Source organism: Sardina pilchardus, chromosome 15 (assembly GCF_963854185.1).
Source record: "Sardina pilchardus chromosome 15, fSarPil1.1, whole genome shotgun sequence".
NCBI classification, from domain to species: Eukaryota; Metazoa; Chordata; class Actinopteri; order Clupeiformes; family Clupeidae; genus Sardina; species Sardina pilchardus.
The window spans coordinates 24,020,551-24,048,029 of record NC_085008.1 but is presented as its reverse complement, the minus strand read 5'-3'; the positions used below and the strand labels follow the sequence as shown (position 1 = coordinate 24,048,029).

General features: G+C 41.3%; 1 protein-coding gene across 1 annotated transcript in view; it reads right to left on the bottom strand.

Moving 5' to 3' along the window:
* The window catches only part of slc1a7b (solute carrier family 1 member 7b), a 69,630-nt gene extending 55,672 nt beyond the window's left edge, over window positions 1-13,958 (bottom strand). Inside the window, exon 1 of the mRNA XM_062555851.1 lies at window positions 13,823-13,958. The gene's annotated coding sequence lies outside the window, so the exon portion shown is untranslated. The remainder of the gene's footprint in view (window positions 1-13,822) is intronic.
* Between the last annotated feature and the right edge of the window lie 13,521 nt (window positions 13,959-27,479).

Sequence of the window (27,479 nt, the reverse complement as noted above, 5' to 3'; positions counted from 1 at the left end):
TCAAACACACACACTCACTCTCTCTCACATGCATACACTCTCTCTCTCTCACAAACACATACTCTCTCTCTCTCACACACGCACACACGCACACACGCACACACGCACACACGCACACACGCACACACACACACACACACACACACACTCTCTCTCTCTCTCTCTCAGACACACACATACATACACTCCTCTCTCTCTCACACACACACTCTCTCTCACCAACACATTTGTGGGAAGAGGAAGGATGAAAGCAACTGAGTTTTTATGACAAATGTTTTGATCAGAGAGTTGGTGAGTTAATGGAGTTCAGCGCAGTTTGTTGTCTCCAACTTCAGTTCACTGTGGTAAAACTCTACGTGATGTTTGCACAAAAGCCAGTTGGTGCTTTGTGTGCGTTACGCTGGAAGGTTTACAAGGCTTGTGTTGAATACAAATGCTGAAAGCCTTACCTATGGGAAGTAATTAAAAACAGTGAATAGAAGCAGTGGGTATTGGCCATCCACTGAAGTGCTATTGTGAGGACAATAAGCAATTTTACAGCCATTTTTTTTTCATTATTCGTTTGACAAATAGGTTTTGGGAATTCTGTCATGAGCCATGGGAAGCTGTGCTAAGAAACATCCAAAGTAAATAACTATTGAGCGCTGGGGAAATCTGAGTGAATCAGGAAAGAGGTTTTTTTCTTTATCTGCTTCAGTACATCACTGCAACACGTAGATTCAGATAGAAGTCATGGACGTCACAATCCTCCAGTTCCACAGGGATCCATATCAACTCATGCACATACACAGTACAATATCTCTCACGGCCTTTCTAGCCTAGTGGCCACTCAGGGCACATCCTATCTAAGCTAGTAGCCACTTACAATGCATAACGGCCTGTCAGACACAGCCAGAGGAACATTTTAAGAGGTGTAAACTAGCAAAGGATTACATCACATCAACAATTGTCTATGGGCATGATGGAAGCATTTGATGCAGTCTCTTAGAGAGAGGATGCATCAGGAGTCAGGACCTGGTATCGGTGCATCATTTCACACATTTGTCATTTGGGAAAAGCTCCAAATTCTCTTTCTTCTTTTCCTGTCCTCTTTTGAGGGCATTTTCTCTTCTCTGACTCTAACTCTCTCACAGGATAAACTGTCTGTTTCATTCCCTTTCTAGTCTTGCCCTTTGAATTTTGAAATGATCTAAGTCTAGATAAAAGAGATACGATCAATACCAGATATGAGTCTAAATAAAAAGTGACAATCCATCCATCATTACATTTATTCATATTGAAATGGTTGATATATTAATTCAAAGTCGGTTATTTTAATCTGTTTAAATGTAGGTTCATCTCCTTTACAGTTCTACCTCGGTTTGAGTTCTGTCTCTGATTTTCTTTAAAGGCTATGAATTAAGACACAGACCAAAACATCAGGCAGAAACAATAGATGACTTCAGTCATTGTACTGAAGCACAGTACAAAAGTATGTGCAGAAACACTATGCATATCTTGGGTGTGTAGCCTGTAGACGAATTTTGATGTTGATGTTGAAAATCGATGGATACCGTCATCAGCTCTACTATTATTGAATAAGTCAACTGTTAAATAATAATAATAACAATAACAATGATGATAATAATAATAATAATAAGCAATTCCCAATTATGCATTGGAGGAAGTGCAGATGAAGAGCGAGCGTCAGAAAAGATGTTTGGTGTGAGGTCGTGTTAGCCAGCACACCTATAATGCACTTCCTATGCCCTTCCCTTCTTCCCTCCTTTCTTCTTCTCTCTACCTCCTTTTTTGTCTCCTACCATCTCCTTTGACCACACGTTGACTAGCACCTAAACTTGCGCAATATCACCCTCAGGTATTTATTGTAGTCGTGCTATTGTTATTATCTAAGGTCGTCTTTGCCATGAAGCTTGAATGGCGCTCTACATTTTGTAAAGCGCTTTGTCTGCTGAATGAATACTTGTTAAAGAAAAGGTGTGAGGTTTGTCAGCTGCAAGTCAACACATCAGACTTGTTACCCCTGCAGCACATCCTTCCTAGGCTAGTAACCACTCACTACACACCCTTTCTAGGCTAGTAGACACTCAAAGCGCATCCTTACTAGGCTAGACACTCACAGCACATCCTTGATAGGCTAGTACAGTGTTTCTCAAGCTTTTTCAGACCAAGGACCACTTAACCAATAGGAAAAAAAACCCTCAGACCACTGAGCTAAAAATAAAGTAAAATGTATATTACACAATAGGCCTACTCAATGAACCACCTTGCTAATTGTCTTTGTACCTTGCTTATTGTGTCAGATGATTCGTATGATTTAAACTGCCATAGCTTACATAGGCAGTGTTGCAGTGTTACATACAAGTTGGTTCAATATGGCCAACAACTCACCTATTATATTTTATCACGTCTGCTCACAGACCACTCGATAGCTTGCAGACCACATTTTGAGAAACACTGGGCTAATAGACCCTCACAACACACCCTTAATAGGCTAGTAGACCCTCACAACACACCCTTAATATGCTAGTGGCCACTCACAACACAACCTAATAGGCTAGTGGCCACTCACAACACACCCTTCATAGGGCTAGTGGCCAGTCACAGCAGTCCACCCTTTGTGCACCTCTCACACATACAGTATACTCAGTGTGCAAGTGAAGATTTTCAGAGCCAGACTTTCTAACAAGACTTCTCACAGGCCTGTGGGGCATCACCTGGGACTAGTGAACTAAATTATATTCAGTCTTAGTAGTATTTTTGATTAGCTTTAAAAAAACAAAACAAAAAACAAAACAAAACATTTCTGCAATAATAAAACAAACAACCAGTTCCAAAAGCAGAGACAAACATGTCATCTTAAATTCAATATTATTCTTGGCGCAACACAAAATGAATCATCGAAAGGTGAGTCTGTTTTCCACATGCTTAACTGTTCCACCTAGCTCTGTGGACAAAGTGGACCTGTGTTACAGCACCTGAATCCAGATGAGCACTGCTCAGTGCGGCCAGCCTCACCCAGTGGTGTAGTCTACAGTACGTTGTGCGCAGGACTACACAGTATAGACCCACTTAAAAAGCATCACCATCTCAGTATACCAACCTAAAATAGCCAAGGTGTGTATTGACATTTGGGACTGATCACAGTATACCCACTACAGCTAACTACAACATCACAGTATATCTACTACAGCTAACTACAACATCACAGTATATCCACTACAGCTAACTACAACATCACAGTATACCCACTAGAGCTAACTACAACATACAGTATACCCACTAGAGCTAACTACAACTTCACAGTACAGTATATCCACGACAGCTAACTAGACTACACCACTGGTCACTCCAGGCCACTCACTGAGGAGAAGGTGGCTTGGTGTTCGAGCCTCAGATGCCCTCGAGGTGGCTCTGGCACCTCACCCAATCACTGAGTAGCTATTTGGCATGGGGCTCTCTAAGGGAGGCCGCCAGAGCAGGGAATATTGTGCTATTTTCCCGTTTGCTTAGGGTGTGCAGATGTGTCTATGGCACTGATTTGTATACCGTGAGCGTGTTCTTCAGGATTGGATTTGCCATAGAGAGAGAGCTGGAACTCATCCCATGGAAGGAAGATGAGATGGAATGTGTTCCTGTCTTGTGAAAACATGGCTTATCATCACCATCTTCCCATTGAAAATCAATCAATGTGTGAAATTGAAAAACACAACTCTCCTTTCAGAGGCGTTCACAAGTCACAGAGGCTTAAACACATGTACTATGAATCACAGCCTACGATTTTCCACGCTTTTGTAATATTTATGACTTCTTAAATAATGCGTCGCTTATAGTCAGCTTTGTGATGTACAGCCCCTGCAGGCAAGGCTCTATGGATCTCCATTAATCTTAATGGGGGCTAGCCTTCTGGAGAGGTCAGATACAGGAGAGTGGATGAAAGGCTCCTACTCCTACAGAGGGGGAAATTAATAACTGGTCGCACTCGAAGGGCCGCTACAGCCGCAGGTGTCCGCCTGGCCTGTTCCGTTTCAGAATAACAGCCTCAGCTTCGATCACTGGCTGGTTTATAGGTGATCGGCCTGCAAATTGGTAGTGCTGCCCGACTGTTTTGCTGGTAGCATAAATAAATGAAGTGAAAATAAATTAATGAAAGGATAAACACACTGATAATAAATAAATAAATATAAACATGTGCACATTAGCATTAGCTAAACTTTCCAGCTAGGTCCCAGATAACGGAGTTGTGGATAAAACAGGCAGAGGCTCAGAATATGAAATCAAAGTAACTTGCTGACAGCGCCTGACCCATAAAAGTTGACCTTGTACTTGCCTAAATTGAGTGGCAGATGGAACACGTGATGCAGGATGAGATAGAACTCTACTTCAATCAGCCCGCTTTATTAAATTACTTTCATGCTTGGGCTGGCACAGCAGCAAAAAAAAAAAAAAAAAAATACACTGCAGTTATGTTGTGTACTAATGTAACTTTTACGAGTGACAATCCACCATGGCTCTGTGTGCTAGTCCATGCATGAGTGCTTGAAAATGTTGAAAATGTGTCAATAGAATCATTTGAATGTAATGAACACAGCTACAACAACTACAGGCTTCAGCATACGATTCTGGTTGGAATTAACCAAAAGGTTGTCTTCTTCCACAATTTCATAATCTCTGCTTGTACAGTGCTGAACACATACCATTGTCTCCACACCCAATTACAAGACCAAAAGGTACAAAGGGCTATTATAATTCAATAAAACAATTGAAAACACGACACTGTTAGCGTGCTACGATATATGAGGCACTCTTGCTTAATGTACAATTACTAAGAGCATTTGTATGATTGGATGGTAATCCTCCAGTGTCGCAGCAAATGGCTGCCGTTTTATTTTTAGGCATATTCCCGAATATGAAGATTTGCCCAGGCAACCATCTTTGAAGGCTAACAAAACGGGAAATCACTGTTCATAGCCCACACTAAGGCCATGATTAACAGGAAGAATCCATATCCCTTTAATTACAGAATGGCTGAATGGCAGAATGTGATTTAACATGGGCAAGAGATTACTGTTCAGATAAGACGCGCAACGCAATAGTCTTTGCTTTAAAGCCCCACCATCTATCAGGGCGTGCAACTGCGCTTCATAACCACTCAAAGGTACAATCATAGGTTTGTTAGTAATGTGACTTGATCAAGGGAGGAAATAATGATAATAACAATAATGATAATAATAAAAATGGTATATATAAAATTGGGTAACTCTTGTGTGTGGGTATAGAGAGCAGCTTAATAGAGCTGTTGTATTAATGCTTCTTACGCAGCATCAAAAGGGGGAAAAAAATGGCAGCTGTCTCCTGCTGGCTTGAGCTGTACTGTCACTGTGACATGTACTGTAAGCCTTCAGCAGGACATGACCAAAAATAAATAGGAACAGTCGAATCACATAAGAAATGTGGGATTGGTGACAGCACACAGCTGGGGACCACAGTAGGCACATGTGGGAAATAGGGCTGACAGAATAGGGTGTCACTTGTGGAGTCTGGGGCCTCTTCTGGAACTGGGCTAGGGTGGGGTGTTGCAACACAGGCACAGGTGAACCATTATCCGATGTACTGTACTGATGGAGGTCGGGGTAGACAGGTGTCCAGATAGGGGGTAGGGAGAGTTGGGGAGGTGTCCCCTGATCCACTGACCTGCTCGGAGAGCTGCTTTGACCGCAGGAAGAAGCCAAGGAGGCATCCAATGATCACGGCCATCACCGACAGGATAAGCAGCCCATTCTGCTTGCACACCCCCTTCACCCGCACCCACACGGCATCCAGTGCCACGGCCATCGCGAATCCCCAACCAGCGGCGTCTCAATACCCCATATGTGAAAAAGACAAATCCAAGGTGGAGGACCACAAGAGGAACAAAGATGGAAAAACGAGACGTGCAACAGAAAAAAATATATCAAAAGAGGGAAGACAGGTGTAGGAAAAAAGAACGCTGCACACAAGAAGGCGACGGTCCGATCGCTCCTAACGCGGCCGAAGAGCACTTTTTCGGTTGTGTGCTGACCACCCTCCTCTCTGTGTCTCTCTCTCCCTGTCACTCTCTTGTTCTCTCTGCGCAGGACTAAGGAGATCATGACACTTTCCAGGCATCCTCCCTATGCCACCACCCCCATCAACATGCGCTTCCACACAGTGGCCAACAGGGGGCCTGTGACAGCTGGTGCGATTGTCCTCGGCAAGGCCACACCAATCCCATTGAACAGCCCTGTATTTAAAGAGCTGGCCTGATGCGAGGATTAAAGACCCATAAAAATATGGGGATGGGCGGCCCGCGCCATAAAAAACCCAAAGCCAAAGAGGATGAAGCCACAGGGTTTAGGGTTGTAGGGACCCAGAGATCATGGGGTGTCTTAAGCTGCATGGGATAGCGACACTGAAGGACGAATGACGGCAGACATGCTTCAAGTGGCCACAACAATATCAACACTGTGGCAACAGTAGGCTACTGATGGGGTGGCAGGCAGCACTATACTGTACACACTATCCTACTATACTATGCCATAGGGCTGGATATTGCCATTTGTTGTCATAAATCAATTTGATTCCAATACACTAGGTCTCAATTCGATATTAATAATCAAATTAAATTCTGTTCAATAGCTATTCTGTCAGGGATGTTCCAGTTACAGTAGCCAACAATTATTTTGGAATGTGAGAACTAATGCTGTAACTGTCGACTGCAAGGGGCCCTTTCAGCTTCTTCAGTAATGTTTTCATTATAGCTTAGATTAAGAACTGTTCCCTCAGCAGATACATCCACTTCAATTCATGACACACAGTGTAAATAAGGAGAGAACATCAATAATACTTGAGGAAAACATGCACCCTGTTGATTATGTCACAATGTACATTCATTAACTCTAATGCTTTCACTCACAATTGGGCACTCTACATGGCAACGTTACAGTTGTGAGCATCCATTCACTCCCCCTCACTGAGCGAATGCCCTATCGGTGAATAGAAGACAGGAAGGTCTTTGAAGGTTCACCGTAGGTTCTGGTGAAAGCTTAATGCTTACTCTTAAAAGGCATTAGCGCTATTTGAATCAATCTCTTAGGCCTAATTTCAGAAAATCCATTTTTTATCCAACCCTACAATGTCAATAATGATATTATATCCTAATATGTCAATGCTAACGTCAAGTGAAGCCAAGTTCATTTCTATTTTGCATTTCATACACAGGGGTCATTCAATCTTCTTTACATAAACAAACACAGAGTAATAGGAAATAAAAGTAACTTTTGTTTGTGAAGTTTTGTTTGTGAAGTAAGATCTGACTGTCTTTGCTTGAAATGCAAATCTTTTGTTTGTTAGTACCTTGCTTTGTAACATTTTAGAAGCGTACACATAAAATGGCTACTATTACTGCCAGTCTAGGAATTCTCAACATAAATTAACTCTGAAGACAGCCAATCCCTGTAATTAATGATTTCCCCAGGGAATGCTTTCATGGAGCATTTCTCTAACTGTGGATTTCTACTTTGCACTGAAAAATGACATGTTATTATAATGGCTAGCCTGCGGATATTCTAAAATATGGACGCAGGGCTGTTTCAAACCTCATTAATGGCCTCATTACATCTTCTCAACTCCCAACAGTAAAGGGCTGGCAATAGGCGATGCAGGCCTATTGGTCTGTTTGCACCTGCATATAGGACACAACTATGTCTTGTGATCGTTAGATAAATCCCAACAGCTTTTAATGAAGATGCCAATTGGTCTAAAATACCTTAACAAGGCTGTGTGGTGTTCTGTGTGGTCTTTATTGGCAACTGTGTCCCAGTGTAAGGTAGGCAATCTTAAACAAGGGTACAGTATTTGTTCATCTTCTGAGCCTGGCTAGCGCCTACCAGTTCTCAAATGAGACGTGGTCTGGTAACCAGAAGTTAATTTTCTCGTATTTGAAAAAACAGATACAGATGTCTATCAAATGCGTTTGTGCATAGCTCATCATCATGGTCTTGCTTTCTCCCCTGTTCTGTGATGGGTCGCCAACATCAGGCAAAAATGTGGGTGTTAGTTTCCAGACTGCCTTAGAAGCATGAATGAAATCACCGCGCAAGGCAGGATGGGAACACCCAGGCTACTTCTGAGGTACAAATGCGGAAAATGCTTTTGAATGAATAATAATAATAATAATAATAATAATAATAAATAAATAAAATTAACAATCCTCCAAAATACCTGCACGAGCATCCAAAATATTCATATTTCAGTATTCAGGTTCAAGTCAGGTCCACCTAATATGCTCCACATCCCTCTCTGAGACTATGCCAATAGAACTGGCCACATATACACATACTGTATGTGTGTATGCATTTATTTCCCACAGACACTTCTGTATGGAGTCAGACCTGACATAAGAGATGTGGCAGTTTCCCTTGTTCTCACAGGGAAACTGCCACATCATATACATAATCACATGATGCCCCCTCTCTAGAATCTAAAACATACTCATTTTACATTCAGAGCACATGGGCTCCACTTTATGTTAATGCATGATATATGTAGCGGAATTATCCTTTACAGCTGAGGAATGGCAGACAGTCATCATGGCAGCACACAGCCCCAGCCCTTTCTGTCCATAAGTATATCTCCCATTTATTATCTGTCTATTTGTTCTGCGCATGTGAAGCAGTGATCCAAAACTCAAGATTACTCACTGTTCGCTTTGAAAAAGTAATTCATCGGAATGTCTTATTTATCAGAAGCCGCGTTTCTTGTATTATGTGCCAAAAGGCTCAGCTGAGCTTTGAATGCAAAATCAATTTAAATGCATTGTTTTGCTATTTACGTATATAGAAAAGTGTAACTGCAGTTTGAATATGATTTGCTCTTTAAAGCATTTGGCATGTGCGACTGCTGAAGTGTAATTGTTCTTGTTATACGATGCTTGTGAAATGACACATAAAGCACATGCCAACTTGCAGAGGATTAAAATGAACACAGATGGTTGCACATCCACAGATGCAGACACCATAGCTGGTCTCCCAGAACACGTGCGGCTGGGGCTATTTTCTGCCTCCATAGGCCTACTCCACTTTTTATATCACCCAGTCTGCCCTTACTGAAGCCGTCACTATTTTTGTGTGCATTTTATAGAAGTTTATGGAAAACAAAGCCAAGGATCTACTCTCACCACATTTCGCAAATCCTGACCGATTGAAAATACTAATGCTATTTGGAGGAACTGGGTCATTTTGCACACCTTCAAAATAACTTCACTGATTATTTACACTACTATAATGTGCAAAATATGCTAATTCAGCTGAGGCAAGCCAGAGATGGGCAAACAAATTGTTCCTCCCTTCTCCTTTCACTCACGATACAGTACTTGGGCAGAGCCATTCCTGCCTCTCTGATTTCTGGTTTGACTGACAGGCATAATGATCAAACCATGATTGCGTGCACAGGGCCAATTATAGGGCAAGGCCAAACAACTTCAGAGGAAACTATGTCTGTATAATGACTCCCGATATGATGAGCGGAAATAGCTTACATACAGTTTTCAACATACTGCGAACAAACTAACATCATGTATCTTTGTGTCTGATCTTTATTTATAGACTAACTAAATTAGTCCACATTCACTCATTTAATGTTGCAATTATGTCATCAAACATCAGGCGCTCGGCACTAAAAGGTTGTTTTCAGGTTTCTTAATCCGTCATGGGTGTGTTTTGGGCACATTTCTTTCAGTGCATCGGTATTTTGTTGGCATTCGAAGGAATCTGCTTGCACACGAGACAGTATGAAACAGGTATTCCACTAAACCATGCTTTACAAAAACCTGTTGGTGACTAGCAGAGTAAAGCCTACACGCATATGCACTCTTTGATTATCTGAACCCACAGGCACAGTGAAACTAACTTCACCATGGTCTCATATAGTCAACGACAAAACAGTTCTAGACAGTTAATTACAGTACATTCACTGACTGACAAGGTTACAGTAGGTTACTATCGCCTGGAAAACACAATACTTGCCCCGATAATGTTTGAATGACTGAATGAAAATGCTGAGGATATTTATCCTGCAGAGGAGTAGCTGCTTACACATACAGTAGTAGTGACAGTGCATCTTCAGCTGTGCTTTATCTGCACCTTTCACTATAGATCAGGTTTTTCTTGGTCAGTGGCGTAATGATTTTTAAGGTGTAAGATAGCGATTTTGGGATCATGTGCCAGACCACACTTTATGTTGCTACCACACCCCTGGGCACAAGGTTCAATAAAAGTAAGTAGGTGTAAGATAAGAATAAGCTTTGTGTTGCACTTGGGTTGCACTTTGAGCTGCACTTTGCATTGCATTTTGCGCCACCTTGCACCAGGTGCAAGATAGGGGCCATATTTCTAACCCGCTTTTGTGAAAACTGTTCTATGTCAAAGATGGAAACATCCCAAAAACATATTTACCTACGCTTAAATATAAAACAACATTAATGACCATAGGTTGTAAAATATACATGTTTGGGCGGTTCAGCTCAAAACATCTGCAGCCTAATTAACCATCACTCATTTGCCAGTAAGCACAGCCCTACCCAATACAGGCAGCCGTGTTGACATATTCCAACAAACAGGACTTAAGGGACGTATGCAATCTTGATTTCTATATCTATGAGTGGGATCATTTACACAAAATATGTTATGCCTACATTTGGGTCCCTCATATGGCAAAGACCACTGGCACATTTTAGTCTATTGTATTAGCCAATCTGCTTATAGTCTATGTCATACACACCTAAACATTCCTATTCTATTTACAAAGACCTCTGTAGTGTTACAGAGTTGATAATCTCACACCGAGTAGTCTCATTAGAGCTGTGTCTGCATTTTTGTTAACCTCCTTCATGAACACAGAGAGGAGCTTTAATCTTCCACTGACCCAAAAACTTGTGACAATTCAGGTCGCTTTGTCCCTCCGAAGTCTGCCACTGTGCTATACAGCCACCTTATGTGTGTCACTCACAATGAGGGGAGGTGCAAGTTATTAAAACACTGCTGCTTTGTTTTCTTTTGTGTTTTTTTTCTTTCTCTCTCTCGCTCTCTCTCTCCCTCTCCACGCACTCTTCCTTTTCTATTTCCATTTCCTGCAGCTTTCATGGTGAGTGGTGTTGGTGTGCGTCCAGCCTGAGGATTAATGGCAGCCTGAGCCATCAAATACTCCTCTCTTTACCGGGGAGAGAGATTTGAAAAATAGATTTAAACCCCTTTTTTGAAGGGGGGAGGGCAGCAGGGGGGGTGGTGGGGGGGGAGGGGGGTTGGGTGGTTCAGGCCGTCAGTGGTCATGTGCACAACAGACAATTTGACAACAACATGACGAGGTAGCGTGAGCCGATCTGTGTCCTCTCTACCAGATGGGTGCCCGGTCGTCTCTGAAGGTCAGAGTAAGGACCTCAATTAAAAACGTCCAGACAGCATGTTTCGGAAAGAGGAAATCTCCGGCGATAAATAAATATATAAAGAAAGAAATCAGCAACTAGATAAATAAACATTCCTGTTTGAAGGAGACCTGTGCCTGTGTTTCCGTGACCCAGAGCTGTCACAAGGCCAAACAGTATTTTATACAGCCATAATCCTATGAGCCAGAGAATGCCTGCCATGCAATGTGTGTTTAGCACTCAAATATCCGCTGCAGGGGAGACCTGACATGGTCGAGGACATGGAGCATATCTTAACACTAATCTCATGCTGCCCATTCATGAATGAACTAAGGTTGTCTGTAACCTCTTTGCTCTGAGCTCTCTTTTGTGTGTGTGTGTGTGTGTGTGTGTGTGTGTGTGCCAAATGTGTGTGTGTCTGCGTGTGCATTTTGTGCGTGTGTCAGTGAGCGTGTTTGTGTATGTGTGTACGTGTGTTTGGGTGTGTGTGCGTGTGTGTGCCAGACGTGTGTGTGTGTGTGTGTGTGTGTGTCTGCATGTGCATTTTGTGCGAGTGAACGTGTTTGTGCATGTGTGTACGTGTGTGTGTTTGTGTGTGTGTGTGTGTGTGTGTGTGTGTGTGTGTATTTGTGCGTATGTGTCTGTGAACACGATTGTGCATGCATGTGTCTGTCTGTGTGTGTGTGTGTGTGTGTGTGTGTGTGCATACAGTATCTGTGTGTGTACAGTATGTGTACTGTAGGTCTGTGTATGTACATACAGCATGAGTATCTGTGCATGTGCATGAATGCTTTGTAGTTGCAGAATGTATGTGAGTAAGTGTGAGCTGGTCATCTGTGACATCACATGTTTCCCTAGACTCCATGCTCGGTAATCTCTCTCTTTTGCCAATATTTCTCCTCAATCTGGTCTCATCAGCTGCGGCTTATCTGAGATTAGACCTCCTCCTAGAGGCTGGCATGCAGTCATTCATTAATAATATTGATGTCCTCTTCACAATTTGCAAAAGGCAGTTTGAACACTTACACTATGCCATTTTTTTTTTTTTTTTGCCGAGTGTAACACAAAGGCATCACTCACACTTAAATCAGTTTGACAGCTTTTAGGTTTTCACTTAAGAGCTGTCACTTTTCAAAAATCTGAATCCGAAACTGATCTGCAGCTTCAATGCATTAAATCTATGAAAGCCAAAGGTGACTCTGAATCCCATTCCACCTCTTGCCAGTCCTCCCAGCGGCAGAGGGAAGGAGGGGGCGTGTACTAGGGATGGAGGGATGAAGGGAGGGAGATTGTGGCTTCTTTCACAAACCCAACCAGCATTGAATGATGGGCCACTGAGTAAAGATGAATGCAATTTGCCCTACTGTATGTGACTGGAGCTGTAGTCGATGCACAGTCCTGCTGGCTGGCTAATACATACTGTAAATCCACCAGCTTTATGGTTGGACTACTATTTCTTGGGATTGACAATATAATCCTTACTCAAATGGACAATGGACAAAGTCCTCTTTAATGGCTTGGAACGCCAATTGAAGCATTCATATTTCAGAGTAAAAAAAACTTTTCCTTACAAACAGTTCTATTCACCCACTAATACCATTCAAATCATTCATTGTGCTTCTGAATTAACCAGGATTTAGCATGCTACTGCTGCTGCACTTTCACCTAAATAACCTGAAATCCTATTCAATGCAGTTGTTATTTCCTTAACACCAAGTCAAAGGCAGAATTAATACAATAATCTGTAACGTCAAAGCAGGTGCTCTTTCATCTCCACAGAAAGGCTCTTGGGATCCATCATATGGTTATTGATCCTGTCTGTCTGTGAGGCTAGAATCCGGCATTCACAAAAAGCCCATTTCAACGCAAAGGGAAAGCACACAGACAGCAATCAGCTAGTCATTAGATACAGTCATAAGCCATAGCCTCCAGTCCAGATAATCCTTATTTCAGTGGACTGACACATCCTGTGTGTTTTGCATCAAATCCCTAGCAGAGTGAATTATGTATGAACAGACTCACTCACTCAATGGGATCGTGTGGTTAACCTGCACTGTGTTTGTAAGATATGGGTAGATAGTGTTGTCTGAATCTGACAACAAAGGGGTTTATTCTAAGTGTCAATTTCAGAGGGTGGTCGGGCCTATTAGAAGGCCTGTCAAAAATGTTTGAAGAGAGCAATGTTGGCTTGACTTTTTTTCTGTCCTGTGATGTTTTCCGATTATGTTTTGCCACACATGGACATCATTAACGAAGTGGAGATATATGGATAAACTGATTAACCTATTGATTTAAAAGCAAATTAATCCAGATAGACTGCCGGAGCATCAAGGCAGATGCTTCGAATTCAGTTGCGGTGGGAGATGCTCGAGATAATAACATTACCTTTTAGCTGTGCCATGCGGTTAGCTTTTCTTTTCAGCGTAATGACAAACAGGCAGACCGTCAGATAACCTAGTGTTGCCACGAAGCGTTGAGACCGAGAGCATCGACGGCAGACAGACAGTCGCCTACAGTTTTGTGCTGCACCTGACGTGATGCAGGTTTCCTTTTACTCTGTTGACCTTTGCCTACATTTCCGGTAGCGATCAAGTTAATTGTATGTATGAAACTATGCACCTTTTATATGTGCAAACATTCGCAAATCTATAGGCTAAATATTATAATGACACTCAGCCTTCTGGAAAACTGACATAGCCTACTGGAATTATGTCACCGTGAAACATCCTCAAAGTGGGGGTGAATTGGATAAGACAATAAAACAACAAAACAAAACAAAAAAAAGCTATGTAGCAAAGGTCTATAACGTGAGCCACTTAATTGTGGTCATGATGAAAACTCTGTTCTCATTATCTTTCAGTTAGATGTAACACATTAAGCATATCTTTCATAAGCAAGACAATTTTCCTGAGTGAAATTCTGAGTGTTTGCTTAAATTAAGAAATTAACTACTCACCTACTGTTTATCACCTTTTCACTATTCAATAGGCTAAATAGGCAAATTAAAATCCACCCAATATATAGCCCTGAGATCTAATTATGCAAATGTCCTGTAAAAGCCTATCATCTCAGTGGGGTGCTGCAAATGAGAGTTGAGCCTTGTGACTTGTTTCAAGAATTCTATCTGTTTTTCTTGTATGGAATTACAGTACACTTGCTCTAACTAAAATGTTAGTGCCATAATCTACAGCAGATACCGTTTACAGTTTACACTAATTGTGAGATACCACATATTGCTACCCCTTCTGGCCACACGTTGCACTGCAGTGGACTAAAAGTGGTCTACTTTTTGTGTGTATGAGTGCATTCGTGTGTGTGTGTGTGTGTGTGTGTGTGTGTGTGTGTGTGTGTGTGTGTGTGTGTGTGTGTGTGTGTGCATTTGTGTGTGTGTGTGTGTGTGTGTGTGTGTGTGTGTGCGTGAGTGCGTGCGTGTGTGTGAACACATTTGTGTGTGTGTTTGTGTGTGTGTGTGTACGTGTACTACTGTACATGTGTCTGTGCATGTACATACAATATGTGTATTTGTGTCTATGCATGTGTGTGTCTGTGTGTGTGTGTGTGTGTGTGTGTGTGTGTGTGCGTGTGTGTGTGTGTGTGTGTGTGTGTGTGTGTGTGTGTGTGTGTGTGTGCGCGCACGCGCATGAATATGTGTGTGAGCATGTTTAATTCTATTCTTTCAAAATCCATTAGTGAGTAATTTTGGACTAAGAGGCAGGGAAATGGTAAGTCACATCTCAGTAAATTATCATGGGTAAGGTGCTTAAACAAAGGATAAATAACAAAAAATAGCAAAAAAAGGATTTAAAAAGTTAATAAAAGATGTCGTATTGACTGTTACACCAAGCTCATGGTATATAGGCCTAGATTGTTTGTTCTACTCTATACAAGCAACACAAGCAGTGCTATTACTTTGTGTAAACTGAACACTCAGATTCCTACCCCCTACAGTCGCTGTGCTTCTTTGTACACACAACATAATTGCCTGGCAGGGGTGCACCATCTCTCCTTCGGAAGTCTCTCTATTTCCTCAAATTGATATGTTTTTCTGGTGCACACTAAATTAGAAATAGATGTATGGCAAAAAAATCAAACTAGAGGCAGGATGAATGCAGTAACTGCAGGTACTGTCCATGGACTGTGGTGCTGGATATTCTCCAGTCTGTCTCCTGAGTCAAGTGATGCCTTTCACAGAGGTACACACACAGCTCTTGGCCTCTCAAACAGGTGCAATTCATTCCTCTGCACAGAAGAGCTACAGCTGTTACAAACCCGATGAGTGTCAATAATATTCCCCCTTTTCTCCCCTGGCACAACGCTTCTCCCTGGATCCCTCAGCTACATCCTCTTCAAGGCGTCTTCAAGGGCCTCACCACCTCAGATATCAGCTCTTTCCTGCTAGCTTTGAGTGCGGCACACCCGATCACTTCTCTCCAGACTCTGCGAAATTTTGATCCCTCTAATACAAACTGCACTCTCATGACTCTTTCGGCTACCTTGACAGCTGTTTGAGTGGTAAGAAGTACCAGGTATGGCATGTTCCACATTTTTGACCTACAGTGTTGCCTTCTAAATTCTTTGATTAGCACATAGTTCCCCTGTGCAATGGTCCTTGTGAGAAGTTGAGAACCTATATATGAGATTAAAATTTCAGACATTTTTGACAGTATTCTTGGGCATATGCTGTAAAGCCTTTTGTGAACCAATTTTTGTACTATCTCAAACATCCTTCTACCCCACATGGATATTATAAAAATCTCAGCTTGTAAACAAAAGCCTGATGAAACGGCGAACCAATTTTTCGGTCGACTGGTGGAAGTACATGGTGCACAGAGACTTGGAGGAGTTAGAGGATTACACCTCAGGAACGTTTACCCCCTGGGAGGCCCATCTCCACAATCAACTACTCCAAGAACTGCTGGGGCCCATCGTTGCCAAAGAAGAACATGTGGGCTGGGATGAGGCCAGACTGATGGAAGTCAAACCCCATGCTGTCCATGCAGAGAATGAATGGGTACAGGCATAATGTTTGGTGGATTCAGGGGATGGTTATGGTTATGGTTATGGTATTTAGCAGACACCAAAGCGACAATACAACAACGATACAGTAGTTACATTTAACAGTAAACCATTTAAAAGTTAGTAATACTACATTAAGGAGAATAGCAATAATAAACAACAACGCCAATTCAATCAATAGGTCAATGAAAATAGCTAAATACTATGATATACAAACCATAACACATAAAAAAACAAACTAAGGCCCGCAGGCCAATTCAGGGCCGCCACCCCCCTGTGCCCAGCTCCCCAGCCCCTCTACCTCCCACTACTTGAGCCGGCCTTATGAGGCAATCCCCCAAAAATTACTTTTTTGGAAAATAATAACATATCTGCATCTGGTATTTTGTTGATTTTTTTTAAGTAAACCATTTATATTATTATAAAATGAACTATTTTTATTTGTCGAATTTTCGTCACCCAACATGCTCAAGATCAAGCAGTGACAGACAACGCATGCGCAGAGAACTATCAGTTTGCCAGGACAGCAAAATGGTGAGCGTTTCCACGAAAAGTTGATGGAGAGTGCAGAGTTTTCAAAGAATTTTTTTTTTTTTTTGTTCAGTGTAAGGGCCGTGCACTTTGTATTATACGGTATGTAAAGAAAGTGTGACGGTTTTTAAAGAATATAACCTGCGTCGTCATCACGAAACCCGCCACAAAGAGTGCCAGAAATCAAGTATTGATATAGTAGTAGTGGGGATGACTGTGCCAGGCTAGTAATCTCTACTACACAATGAGGCCTGCTAGTGGTCACTTTGGTCTGGGTCATACAATGCTGGGTCATACAATGCTATGTACAGTACAGTTAGGAACAATAATGTCATCACAGTCAGGAACAATAATGTGGCCCCCAGAGAAAAAAGTTTGGTGACCCCTGCCGTAGACCCTTCTTGGAAGATCCAAAACTATCTCACTCAAAAAGTTCAACCCCACCAACAAGCTGAGCTCTAATCAGTGTCATCAATCAATCTACCGTATGATTTCAGTAGGGGCATCAGGGGGGTGATGACCCACAATGTTATTTATTGATTTATTTTACATATATATCGAGGTGCTTTCAACCGTACGTGGAAGCAGCAATCCAATACTGATTGACCCACCCAAATTATAGCCAGCCACGGTTTTATACAACCCAAAATGATTACCTTAAAATTAAATGACATTGCTTTAAAGTCAAGTTGTGTTATTTCAAACACAACACACATTTTTTCACCGTTATCAGGTTGAGGGGGCCTTGTAGATCCTTGCTCTCTTCCTTCTTTACTTGGCATTCCTTTGGAGACAGTCTGGACGCTGTCAGGCCAAGGATCCCATCCTTGTTGGCATTTATGTGGAAGAAATGTAGCTTGAAGATCTATAGATGTACTGAGAGTGTGAGATAAGGTTTTGTCTTTCTCATTAGAAGCTTATTAATCTCTGCAGAGAGGTCTCAAATGCATCAGGCAATCAGGATACAGAGACAAAGTCTGTGCACCAAAGAGACAATCAGTTGTTTCTCACACACATATTCATACTATACTGTACCTCACAATGTGACTGTTGAACAAAGGATAAATAACTTTTAAAAAAATACAAGATACCACTTCCAATCTACAGTCTCCAGTGTTGTTTTATTATTCAGTTGTGCTTTGACAGACTTCATTTCAATGTGCTTGTCAATAACTACTTGTTGAATCAGTTGTGGTTTTCATTTTTGCATATCTTCCATTCACAAGAGTTATGCCAAAGGCATATCAATCCCTGCCAATCCCTGCCAATTGGACAATTCTCAGAAAGACACCACAGTTGCCTGAAATGCCTCCAAGCCGTGCAGATGTAAATACAAAACAATCCTATTCTTATGCTGAATATTAAAGTTACCGTGACATCACACCTTGTTTCACATTTTTCATATAATGTCTCCCTAGTTGTGATGCAGTTTGAAAGTGTCCTGTTGAGTGTGCCATTGAGAGTGATTATTACCAGAGACCGTGCAGGCACGTCCTTTGAAATGGATGTAAGCATGGAGCTTTTGTCCATTTGAGAAGCATTTGGCCGAGCAGAAGCAGAGATTATGCTTGCTGATTGCCCTATGAGACAGAAAATAGAAATTGAAAAAATACGCGTAAGTGCACCTAGATCACCGTTAGGCCTACCTCTAGTGTGGGGGCCGGGGCTTGACATCAACGATTGTCCGGTTGCCCTTGGCAACCAAATTCATCACCCCTTTGCCCCCATGGCAACCATATATTGTGTATAGCCTACTTTTTTTTCTTGTACTAAATTCTTTATTTTCATGACAATAAATACATCTTCATTGATGAATATGTGTTGCTAAATGGTTACATTTGCATTCTGATTTGTTTACTATGTACAGAACCCTGGAGAAGTCATTGCAAGATATCTTTTGGTGTTTATCCAGAAAACATGCGTTCATTTCACCATATAATGTGCACATTTTTACTAAATAGCGCACTCAATTTAGTACATTTTGGGAACATTTGACATTTTATTTTTTGTAAAATGAGCACACAATTTAGTATAACATGCAAATGATTTAGTAAATTGTGCGCACAATATAGATAGATACTTTATCGATCCCCAAGGGGAAATTCAAGAAGTGCACAGGTGAAAAAATATATATGGCAGAACAGACTTTTACTTTCTAGAACTGGGATGTCCGCCCCTGATGCTCTCTCTTGATATTCCCCTTATTCTGCTTGCAAAAATGGGGCCACCAGCTACAGTACAGTATGCCCGCATTGTCTCCAAACTTCCAATTGAGCAGTGGCCTACACCCATTGCAATACATTGAGATGTAGAGTTCTATTGAGATGACTGGCATCATATGTTATGGGTCACCTTTAAGTTAGGAAATGTATTTAGGATTTTGGTGACTTAACACGTCGTATGACATCGGAGCACGGATATGTGGATATAGGCTATACGCCGACCAATTAGCAGCGTGACACTAAGTTTCCCGTATGAACTCATTTTTGCATTCGTTTTTAGATTTTCAAGAAGAATCTGCACACTTTAAGTCTTTGTGCAAAAACAATAGCTTTACTGGGCAAGCTTTCGGTCGTTAGACCTTCATCAGGCACAGTCTGACCTAGAGCTTGCCCAGTAAAGCATTTTTTTGCACAAAGACTTGAAGTTCTTCAATGCTTCACTGAAGGAAAAAGGAGAGTTGGACTTCTATGCATATATATCTGCACCTTCACCCTCTTATACACTTGGCATGGCAAGTGTGTGGATTCTTCTTGAAAATCCACAAGTTCATTCTAAATCCTGCACCTCACATGGATGAGCGGTGATCTTTTACTTTTTTGCATTTGTTTTTTATAAAGAACATATCACATATTATCTCTTGACCCTCTATTTCTGTTATGAAAAAGGCTATGTGAAATAAAGGTGGAATAAATTCAAATGTGTGTCTAAAGACTAATTAGTGTTATCGTTATTTTAGCAGGCTACGTAAACAATCAACAGACCATTAATGATGGAAACCAACACCTCATGCCAGGTTATCAGGCTGGCAGCCACTTTGAAGTGTGCGGATTCTTCTTTAAAATATCCAGTTTACTCTTAATCCTGCACCTCACACGGATGAGCGGCGATTTTTTACTCTTTTGTTTTTTACTCTTTGGCAGCCACTTTTAAAAGTTAATGTTGAGCCCTGGTGGAGGCGGTTCAATCTGGTAAACAAGTCTTGAAAAGTTAAAAAGCCCTCCCAAATGCAATTTTAAAAAGAAAAAAAGATTTGCAGAAATGCTTTCTCTGTCCAGATGCTTCTCCTGAGCCACCATCTTCACATTTGCATATTGCAATTTATTGTGTATTCCTGGTCCTGTGACATTCATTTTTTTTATCAAGTGTAGGCCTACTAGGCCTATGTGTTCTGAATGTCTTTCGGTATGTTTTCTTCAGGTTAGGTTTAACAGCATATCATCTCAGCATGTCTCAAGTATCTCTTTATGGCCTGAATGGTCCTCACCTGCAGCTCTGAAATGAGCTTCTGCCTTGGACTCTCCGTAACGCAACATTCTTATATTGTTGGTCTTATGGATCCTTTTCTTTAGTCACCTTCACTGGTGGTCTGAAAGCCGAAAGCAACACACACTATAGTGCCTTTGACCAGCTGTAGGCTGCTTAGAAAGAAAAAAAGGTGGTGGGAGATCTCAGAGTGAGACTGAGAGAAAGTGGCAGGCCAATGATCCTGCTGGAAGACGGACCACTTTGGAGAGACAGGATAGGGGCTCTATAGTCCTCCCCTGGCTTTGTCTGAGATAACGAGGAAGTGGAGAGAGGAAGATGGATGGTCCGTTGAGACGGTGGGAAAGGGCACGCACAGCCTTTTGATTAAATCAGTGGCTTGTGAAGCATTTCAAGTCTGATTATGTCTGTAAGTGTCAGTAAGCACTGTTTGAAGGCTTTAAAAACCATGAGAATATGATTGCTCGGAAATATATTCACTCTAAATGTCTGGTTAGGCTACGTTTTAGGAAGCACCGTTTGATTGCTTTAAACCATGAGAATATCAAATCAAAAGTATGTGCCTTGTTGCTCAGAATTATATCCACTCACACTCACGCTCAAGTTTTGATGTTAAACAGGGTCAGTAAAAACTGGTATGGCGGTAGTAGCCTACCGAAGCCCTAACTTTTGCTTCTATTGCAAGACATGCAGAGGGCACATAGGCCTACTCTTGTACATTACACACGCATGGTCTCTTCACTAATAATTGAACACTTGGGTTTGCTTGTGTGATATCATATCACTCAGGTGGAATAAAATTGTTAAGGAATAATTCATGAATCAAATGATCTTCTTTCCGTGTGTCTATCTGTCTGTATGTGTGTCTTTCTGTGTGTCTTTTTCTTGTTCTAGTGAAGCATCCTCATGGGCCACACCACCGTGTTAATTTGAGTTTTGCTCATGATTTCTTCTAGCCTGACCAGCCAGACCCACATCAATATGTAGGGTCTTGGAACTCACCGTAGGCAGGGCTCAATCAGAGCTGTTTTCAAGTAGCAGGATGCGTAACTGTCGCAACCATGGAGGTATTATAAGAACTGGAGAAAGTGAACAAGTCCTGCCCCCATTCATTTCAATGCTATGCTAGTGAAAATGGCCAAAATTGAACGATTTTTTCAGGCTTCAACATGGCATTTCAAGGGGCTAGTTTCCGGTGCCGTTTTACTTAGCCAAGAAGGAGAGCTCGTGCCCACACTAAGCTTGTGCATGAGCTGAGAGTGGAACAGCCACCAATCAGCATGAGGAGAAACGGCACCGGACATGATGTATTTCTGGAAAATGGCGACGAGGAAGTGCCTTGCTAATCGGCGAAGCTAATCAGTCAAATCCTGACCTCCTGGTCGCAACTCATCGTCGCATGTCAGTCACCATTATGTTAAGCCCGCCCACCGACTCTATACACGATGTGATTGGTCCGGTAATTCTTCTAAAGCCCAGCTCCCAAGCTCTACAGAGCGTTACTAGACTGCCCCGGCAGCCAAATTAGTTTTGCTACCGCTGTAGGGCATCTTCTTCTCTCTTGTTAAAAAGGGAGTATTTGGGTTACACTTTACTTGAAGGTATCTAAACGAGTGACATAACACTGTCATGAACGTGTCATAAACATTATAAAAAAGTCGAAAATGTTTATGACTTATCGTTTCTGTCATTAAGTGTCATTTGTTTTTTGTCACGATAATTTAGAATAAGGGTTAGAGAAGTTCGGGTTGGATCATGACATAATGTGTCATGACAGTGTCATGCCACTCTTAGATACCTTCAAGTATAACGTTACCTAATTTTGTCTTGCAACCTTCACTTGAATATGCTACTTAATTGAAGTGAATGATGGCAACACCTTAAAGAGCAGGGCCATCACTAGGCTTTCCCCCCGAAATCGCACTGTTCCTACTCTAGAGGCCACAGCTCCCACCCAGTTTGGCCTACCATCAAATGCTTGACCTCTCTGGAAAGCTAAGATACAGAGGCTTCAGTATGACAATCAGAATAACTATGTGATGTACTGACACAGGGCCACAGAGGCTAGAGTATAGTTTTTTCTTCCTGGCAGATTGCAAGCATCTCTGAACTGATGCACGTATCAGCCCTCTAGGTCCCTCTGAGCCTCTAGGAAACACAACTGAGCCCTAGAACCAGATCTTGTGAAGCTGTGTGCAAAAGTAGATCAATATAACATCAAAAGATGAGTGCTGTAGACCATTATTTGCCAAGGTATGCTCATGCGTTTTTGAAAAAACCCTATGGAAACTCCCGATAGGACTTTTAGCTATCCAAAATGCATACTGAGAATCAAATGCTTACTGCACATGAACCCCTTTGTGTAGAAGCATAATCTAGGTCTCAAATTAAAGGTAACACTCTGAGGTTTCCTGTAGAGCTTTTGGATTGTATGTCAGGTGTTCTGATACAGAGTGACTACACAAAATATGGAATAGTTACACAAAAGCCTCTATTTTTTTTGCATTTACTTTGTTGGATCAATGGTTGTATATAAGCCAGGGCTGTACGCTGCGAGCACCTCGTCGCAAATGCGAGTAAATATATATTAGTGCTAATTGAAAATATGAAATGGGAGCACAGGTGCGAGTAGGCTACTGAATTCAACCCTTTTATTCGCATTTTGCTCCTAAAAATCCACACCAAGTGGATCAAAGTATAGGCTACTACAATTTTCGCGCATCTGTAGCCTATACAAATTTCATAGTTGACAACTCTAACGCTCCTGGCTGGAAACTCACGCTTTCAGCATCAACCTGTCTCTCACACACGCAAGAAATGTCACTCCAATACCATTCTTCTTTTTCTTCAATCTGTTCGTTATCAGTTGGTGACTTTGTAGCGATTAGCCTACCGTTGAAACGGCAAACCATGATAAGAATGTTGACTATATAGCCTACAATTACCGTGTTAATTTCAAATATTATTATTATCACGGTTGATAAACACGGTGTGGAAACCGTGTTAGCTTCACCCCAGCCTGCATTTGACATAGGCCTGGTTGACTTCTATGAAAGAAATCCGACTGATTCTGTTGTCTAAATGATGGATTTAACCACGATTTGGTGTAGGCTACACCTGCTTTAAAAAGGCGGAAAATTTTCATTGCAAATGTGCGCATAGCCACTCTGCGTCTTTGTATGGAGGTTACATTCACATTAATTCCATTCCACTAACGTTATCAGGAGAATACCGTAACGTTTTATTTTGAGCTCTGGTTGTCACTGTCATCTGTTGGATATAACAGATATAGCCTACCAAACTCCAAGACGAGTCATGGTAGAGTAAGTTGCTACCAGCCAATTAAACATGACCAAGGAAAAAGTGACAACTCACGATGCCATGCCATAGGCTACCTAAATCATAGAAGTTAACGTTACTGGACAGTGGACACTCATCTTTTCTATTACACCAGAAATATTTGTCTTTACCTTTGTTCGTTTTTTGAACATTTAAGTTATTTAATGAAAACATGATGTATCCTTGAACTATTGACTCGAATGAAACCTAATTATGTTCACGTACATCTTAAAGTGACAGGCACTCAATTAGACCTACACACCACCCCTGTAATATCATTACAGTGTAATCAATCAATATGAAGTGTTCAGTTTACTGAATATTTTAAGCTATAAGTAATTATGCAGATCCTAAAATGCTATAAATTGATAACAAAATGTATACAAATTCTGAATTCAAAATATGAAATGGAAACAAGACAAGCCATTTTCTGTGTTTGAGCAGAGACTATTGCCACTGCTGTGAATGATCTGTATCCTGCTTAAGGCAAGAAGGTTTTCAAGGAAATTTCATAGTGCTCCTAAATTTTTTTCTGTGCTCCTAAACTTTTTCATTTAGGAGCACCTGTGCTCCTAGTGAAAAAGCTTAGCGTACAGCCCTGATATAAGCTAGACTATACATCTGAAAAACTAATATTGGATAAAACAACATGAAGATTCAATTTCTATGGATTCTTGTGAATATTTCAGTACCCAATATGTTGCATCTACTTGTTGTAGTGCAGCTACACTGCAGCCAGATGTCAGGGTGGCACCAAAAGCGGAGGAGGGGGAGGAGGGCATTTTTGATTAAATTTAATTAAGACATGGTATGATTAATCTTACAATGTAGAGCACCACACAGATTGTACATTTAAAAAAAATGCCACTTTTGGATTCCCAAGAATCCAATCTTTCAGATGGTGTATAGCATTACTATGCTTCATAGTAATATGGTGCCTACAATTGATTTTGAATGTTGTGGGGTGGTGGGGGGGGGGGGGGGGGGGGTGTTCATACATAGGAACAGTGTTTATTTTAAACACCTGGCTGGTGCCATGTCAGAAGGCCACAGTGAGATTTCAAGAAACAACAAAACAGCAGGAACATAAAAACTAAACAAAGTGACATAATTGAAATATTCATGAATCGAAAAAAAAACCCTACAGCATGGCAGATACAATGCATCCATGGTTACCTTTTTGATGATTCTTAAGGCCAAGTTAAACCAAAGATTCCCGACGTGACGAGGCTGAGTTGCAGCAGCGTGAGTTTCAAGCCGTCACAAAGCATTCAACATGTTTAGTCGCAGTTGCAAGGTTTTAGAACGTTCTCGTTGTGAATCTCGCTTGTCTCGTCGTGAATCTTTGGTTTGAACCCTACTTAACTTTACACTATGCCCAGAGTTAATTGTTTTAATTCAGAGTCAGGTCAGGCCAACCTTTTATAGAGTAATACCATACTGTACTGTATGTCTTCAATCAAATGTCCGGGACTACAGTGCTGAATAAGGAGGTGACTATGGGCTGTTGCCTTTAGGCTCATTTGGATATCAAAGAGAGAGCTTGCAAAGCGCGTGGAGGGTTATTAATATTTGAGATGAACATCCCCCTTTCATACTCTTGAAACAATATTTTGATTGGTTGGAATTGTTTATGGTTGATTCATAATAATCAAAATGTTTTTGGCAATTTTAAGTGAGAAGCGATTTGCTAAATTTGACTATAAGATCATTCCCACATTGCTGCAAAAAGCATCCACTGCATGTACTGTATTGTGCTGTGGTGTATACTGAGGGTCAAAAACATGCCGGTGTTATGGTCTGTCTGTGTTGTCATTTAATGGAGCTCATCTGAACATCATACAAAATAGGCACAGATTTGCTCAGGGCTTGAATTACTGCAGAGAACGATCTCAAGGCAATAGCCACACTGAGACTCCAAGAACAGCAAGCCAAAGATCAGGGTGGCGAGAAGAAACAGCCTTGAGCAATTGACCTTAGGACTAGGAGCGCGTTAGATTTGGGAGAAAGGAGACAGAAGTGGTGTGCTGGGGTGGGAGGTCACGGCTACCTCAAGGATCACCACAATAGATAGATAGATACTTTATTGATCCCCAAGGGGAAATTCAAGAAATATACAATACAATACAATACAATGCTACAATGCACTGGTCTTCAGTGCCTTCTTTTAATAGACCTGGGTTGAAATGAAGGGAGCCAAAAATGAATTTAATTCAATACATAGGCACCATAATTTAATTTTATATAGCTTTACAGCAAACTCGTTTTTAATCCAGAGAATGTTTACAATGTCAATATGGCAATATACCAACAGCATGTTACATAAGGATTATGCTTTTCACATTCTCTTTCAATCTCCTATTAATCTCCAGTTCAATTCTGCCTTTGGCACCCAAATGGCCAGCAGCAGCACTCATCTGCCATTTTGAAAGACGTATTTTCATTAAACTCAAACGATGAACAGAAATGGCCCCAAAATCAAAGCATCATGCTGTGTAAAAAAACATGTCCATAATTATTTTACTCCAATTAAAAAAATCAGACAGGGAGAACTCATACATCAAACAGAGTGAAGGCCAATCAATGCAGCAGTCTGCTGAGGTGAAAGTTAATTGGTTGGTGTGAGTACTTTGCGAACAAGCAGTACTCATTTCCATCGGATGATGAGATCTGTCGAGGAAATGCTGTTACTCAGTTCTTAACGACTGCATTATCTGTCACTTCATGATTAATAGAATCATATGGGAAATTAACAGTCATAAATTCTATCGATATTCATAATACAGCCATTTGAATTCAAATGTTCACAAATTCACGTTCCAAATTTGTGAAAACAGAGTTAGGCTAAGCAGAGAGCATGTTTGGCAAGGGTCATGAAGTGCTTTACAAGGATGATGTAGGAGACTGCTAATCCAGGAAGACATGAGATGTACTGTAAGGGACGTGTTGGGCCTCAAGCAAAACATTTGAGGTCCACACAACAGTTTTAGCCTCATTCAAATATCTTGCAGAATCTTTAATGATTTTGTTCATTTAAAAACGCTTATGTTTGGGGTTTTTTCCCTGTAGTCAGATATGGAGAGTGGCAGGAATTGAATGGTGGAAAGTGTCAGGGTCCCATATGGCGCAGCCAGACTCTGCAACCACCTGTTCCACATGCAACTCCTGATTGAATCGAATTTTAATATTCCTTATAATAGTGTTCATGGCTTCACACGATGTAACCTGAGTTAGCTGTCATGCCTTCACACTACACCATAACACACGCACACACATGCATGTATGCACGCACGCACGCACACACACACGCACGCACACGCACACACACACGATTTTAAAATTTTTACAATTTTAAAATTATTACAGACATAACAGCTAGATATCAAACATCCTATTTCTGCATTCCCTGCAACAGAAATCAACATGGGAAACTTCAGACTGCACTGCAAAGGTTGGAAAAGGCTTCAGTGCAATGTCTTTGATGTATGTTGTGTGCTTATGGTTAAAAGCCTCTTTGTAGATGCACTTATCACTCTGTTCCTGTCAGTCCCCACTCTCTTTTGTGTTGATGGCACAGTAATTACGTTCAAGGTCAGCATTCTGGGTCCACCCCCTCAGAAGATTTTGGAAAATATTATTTGATTCTTGAGTAATTGCCTAATCACTAACC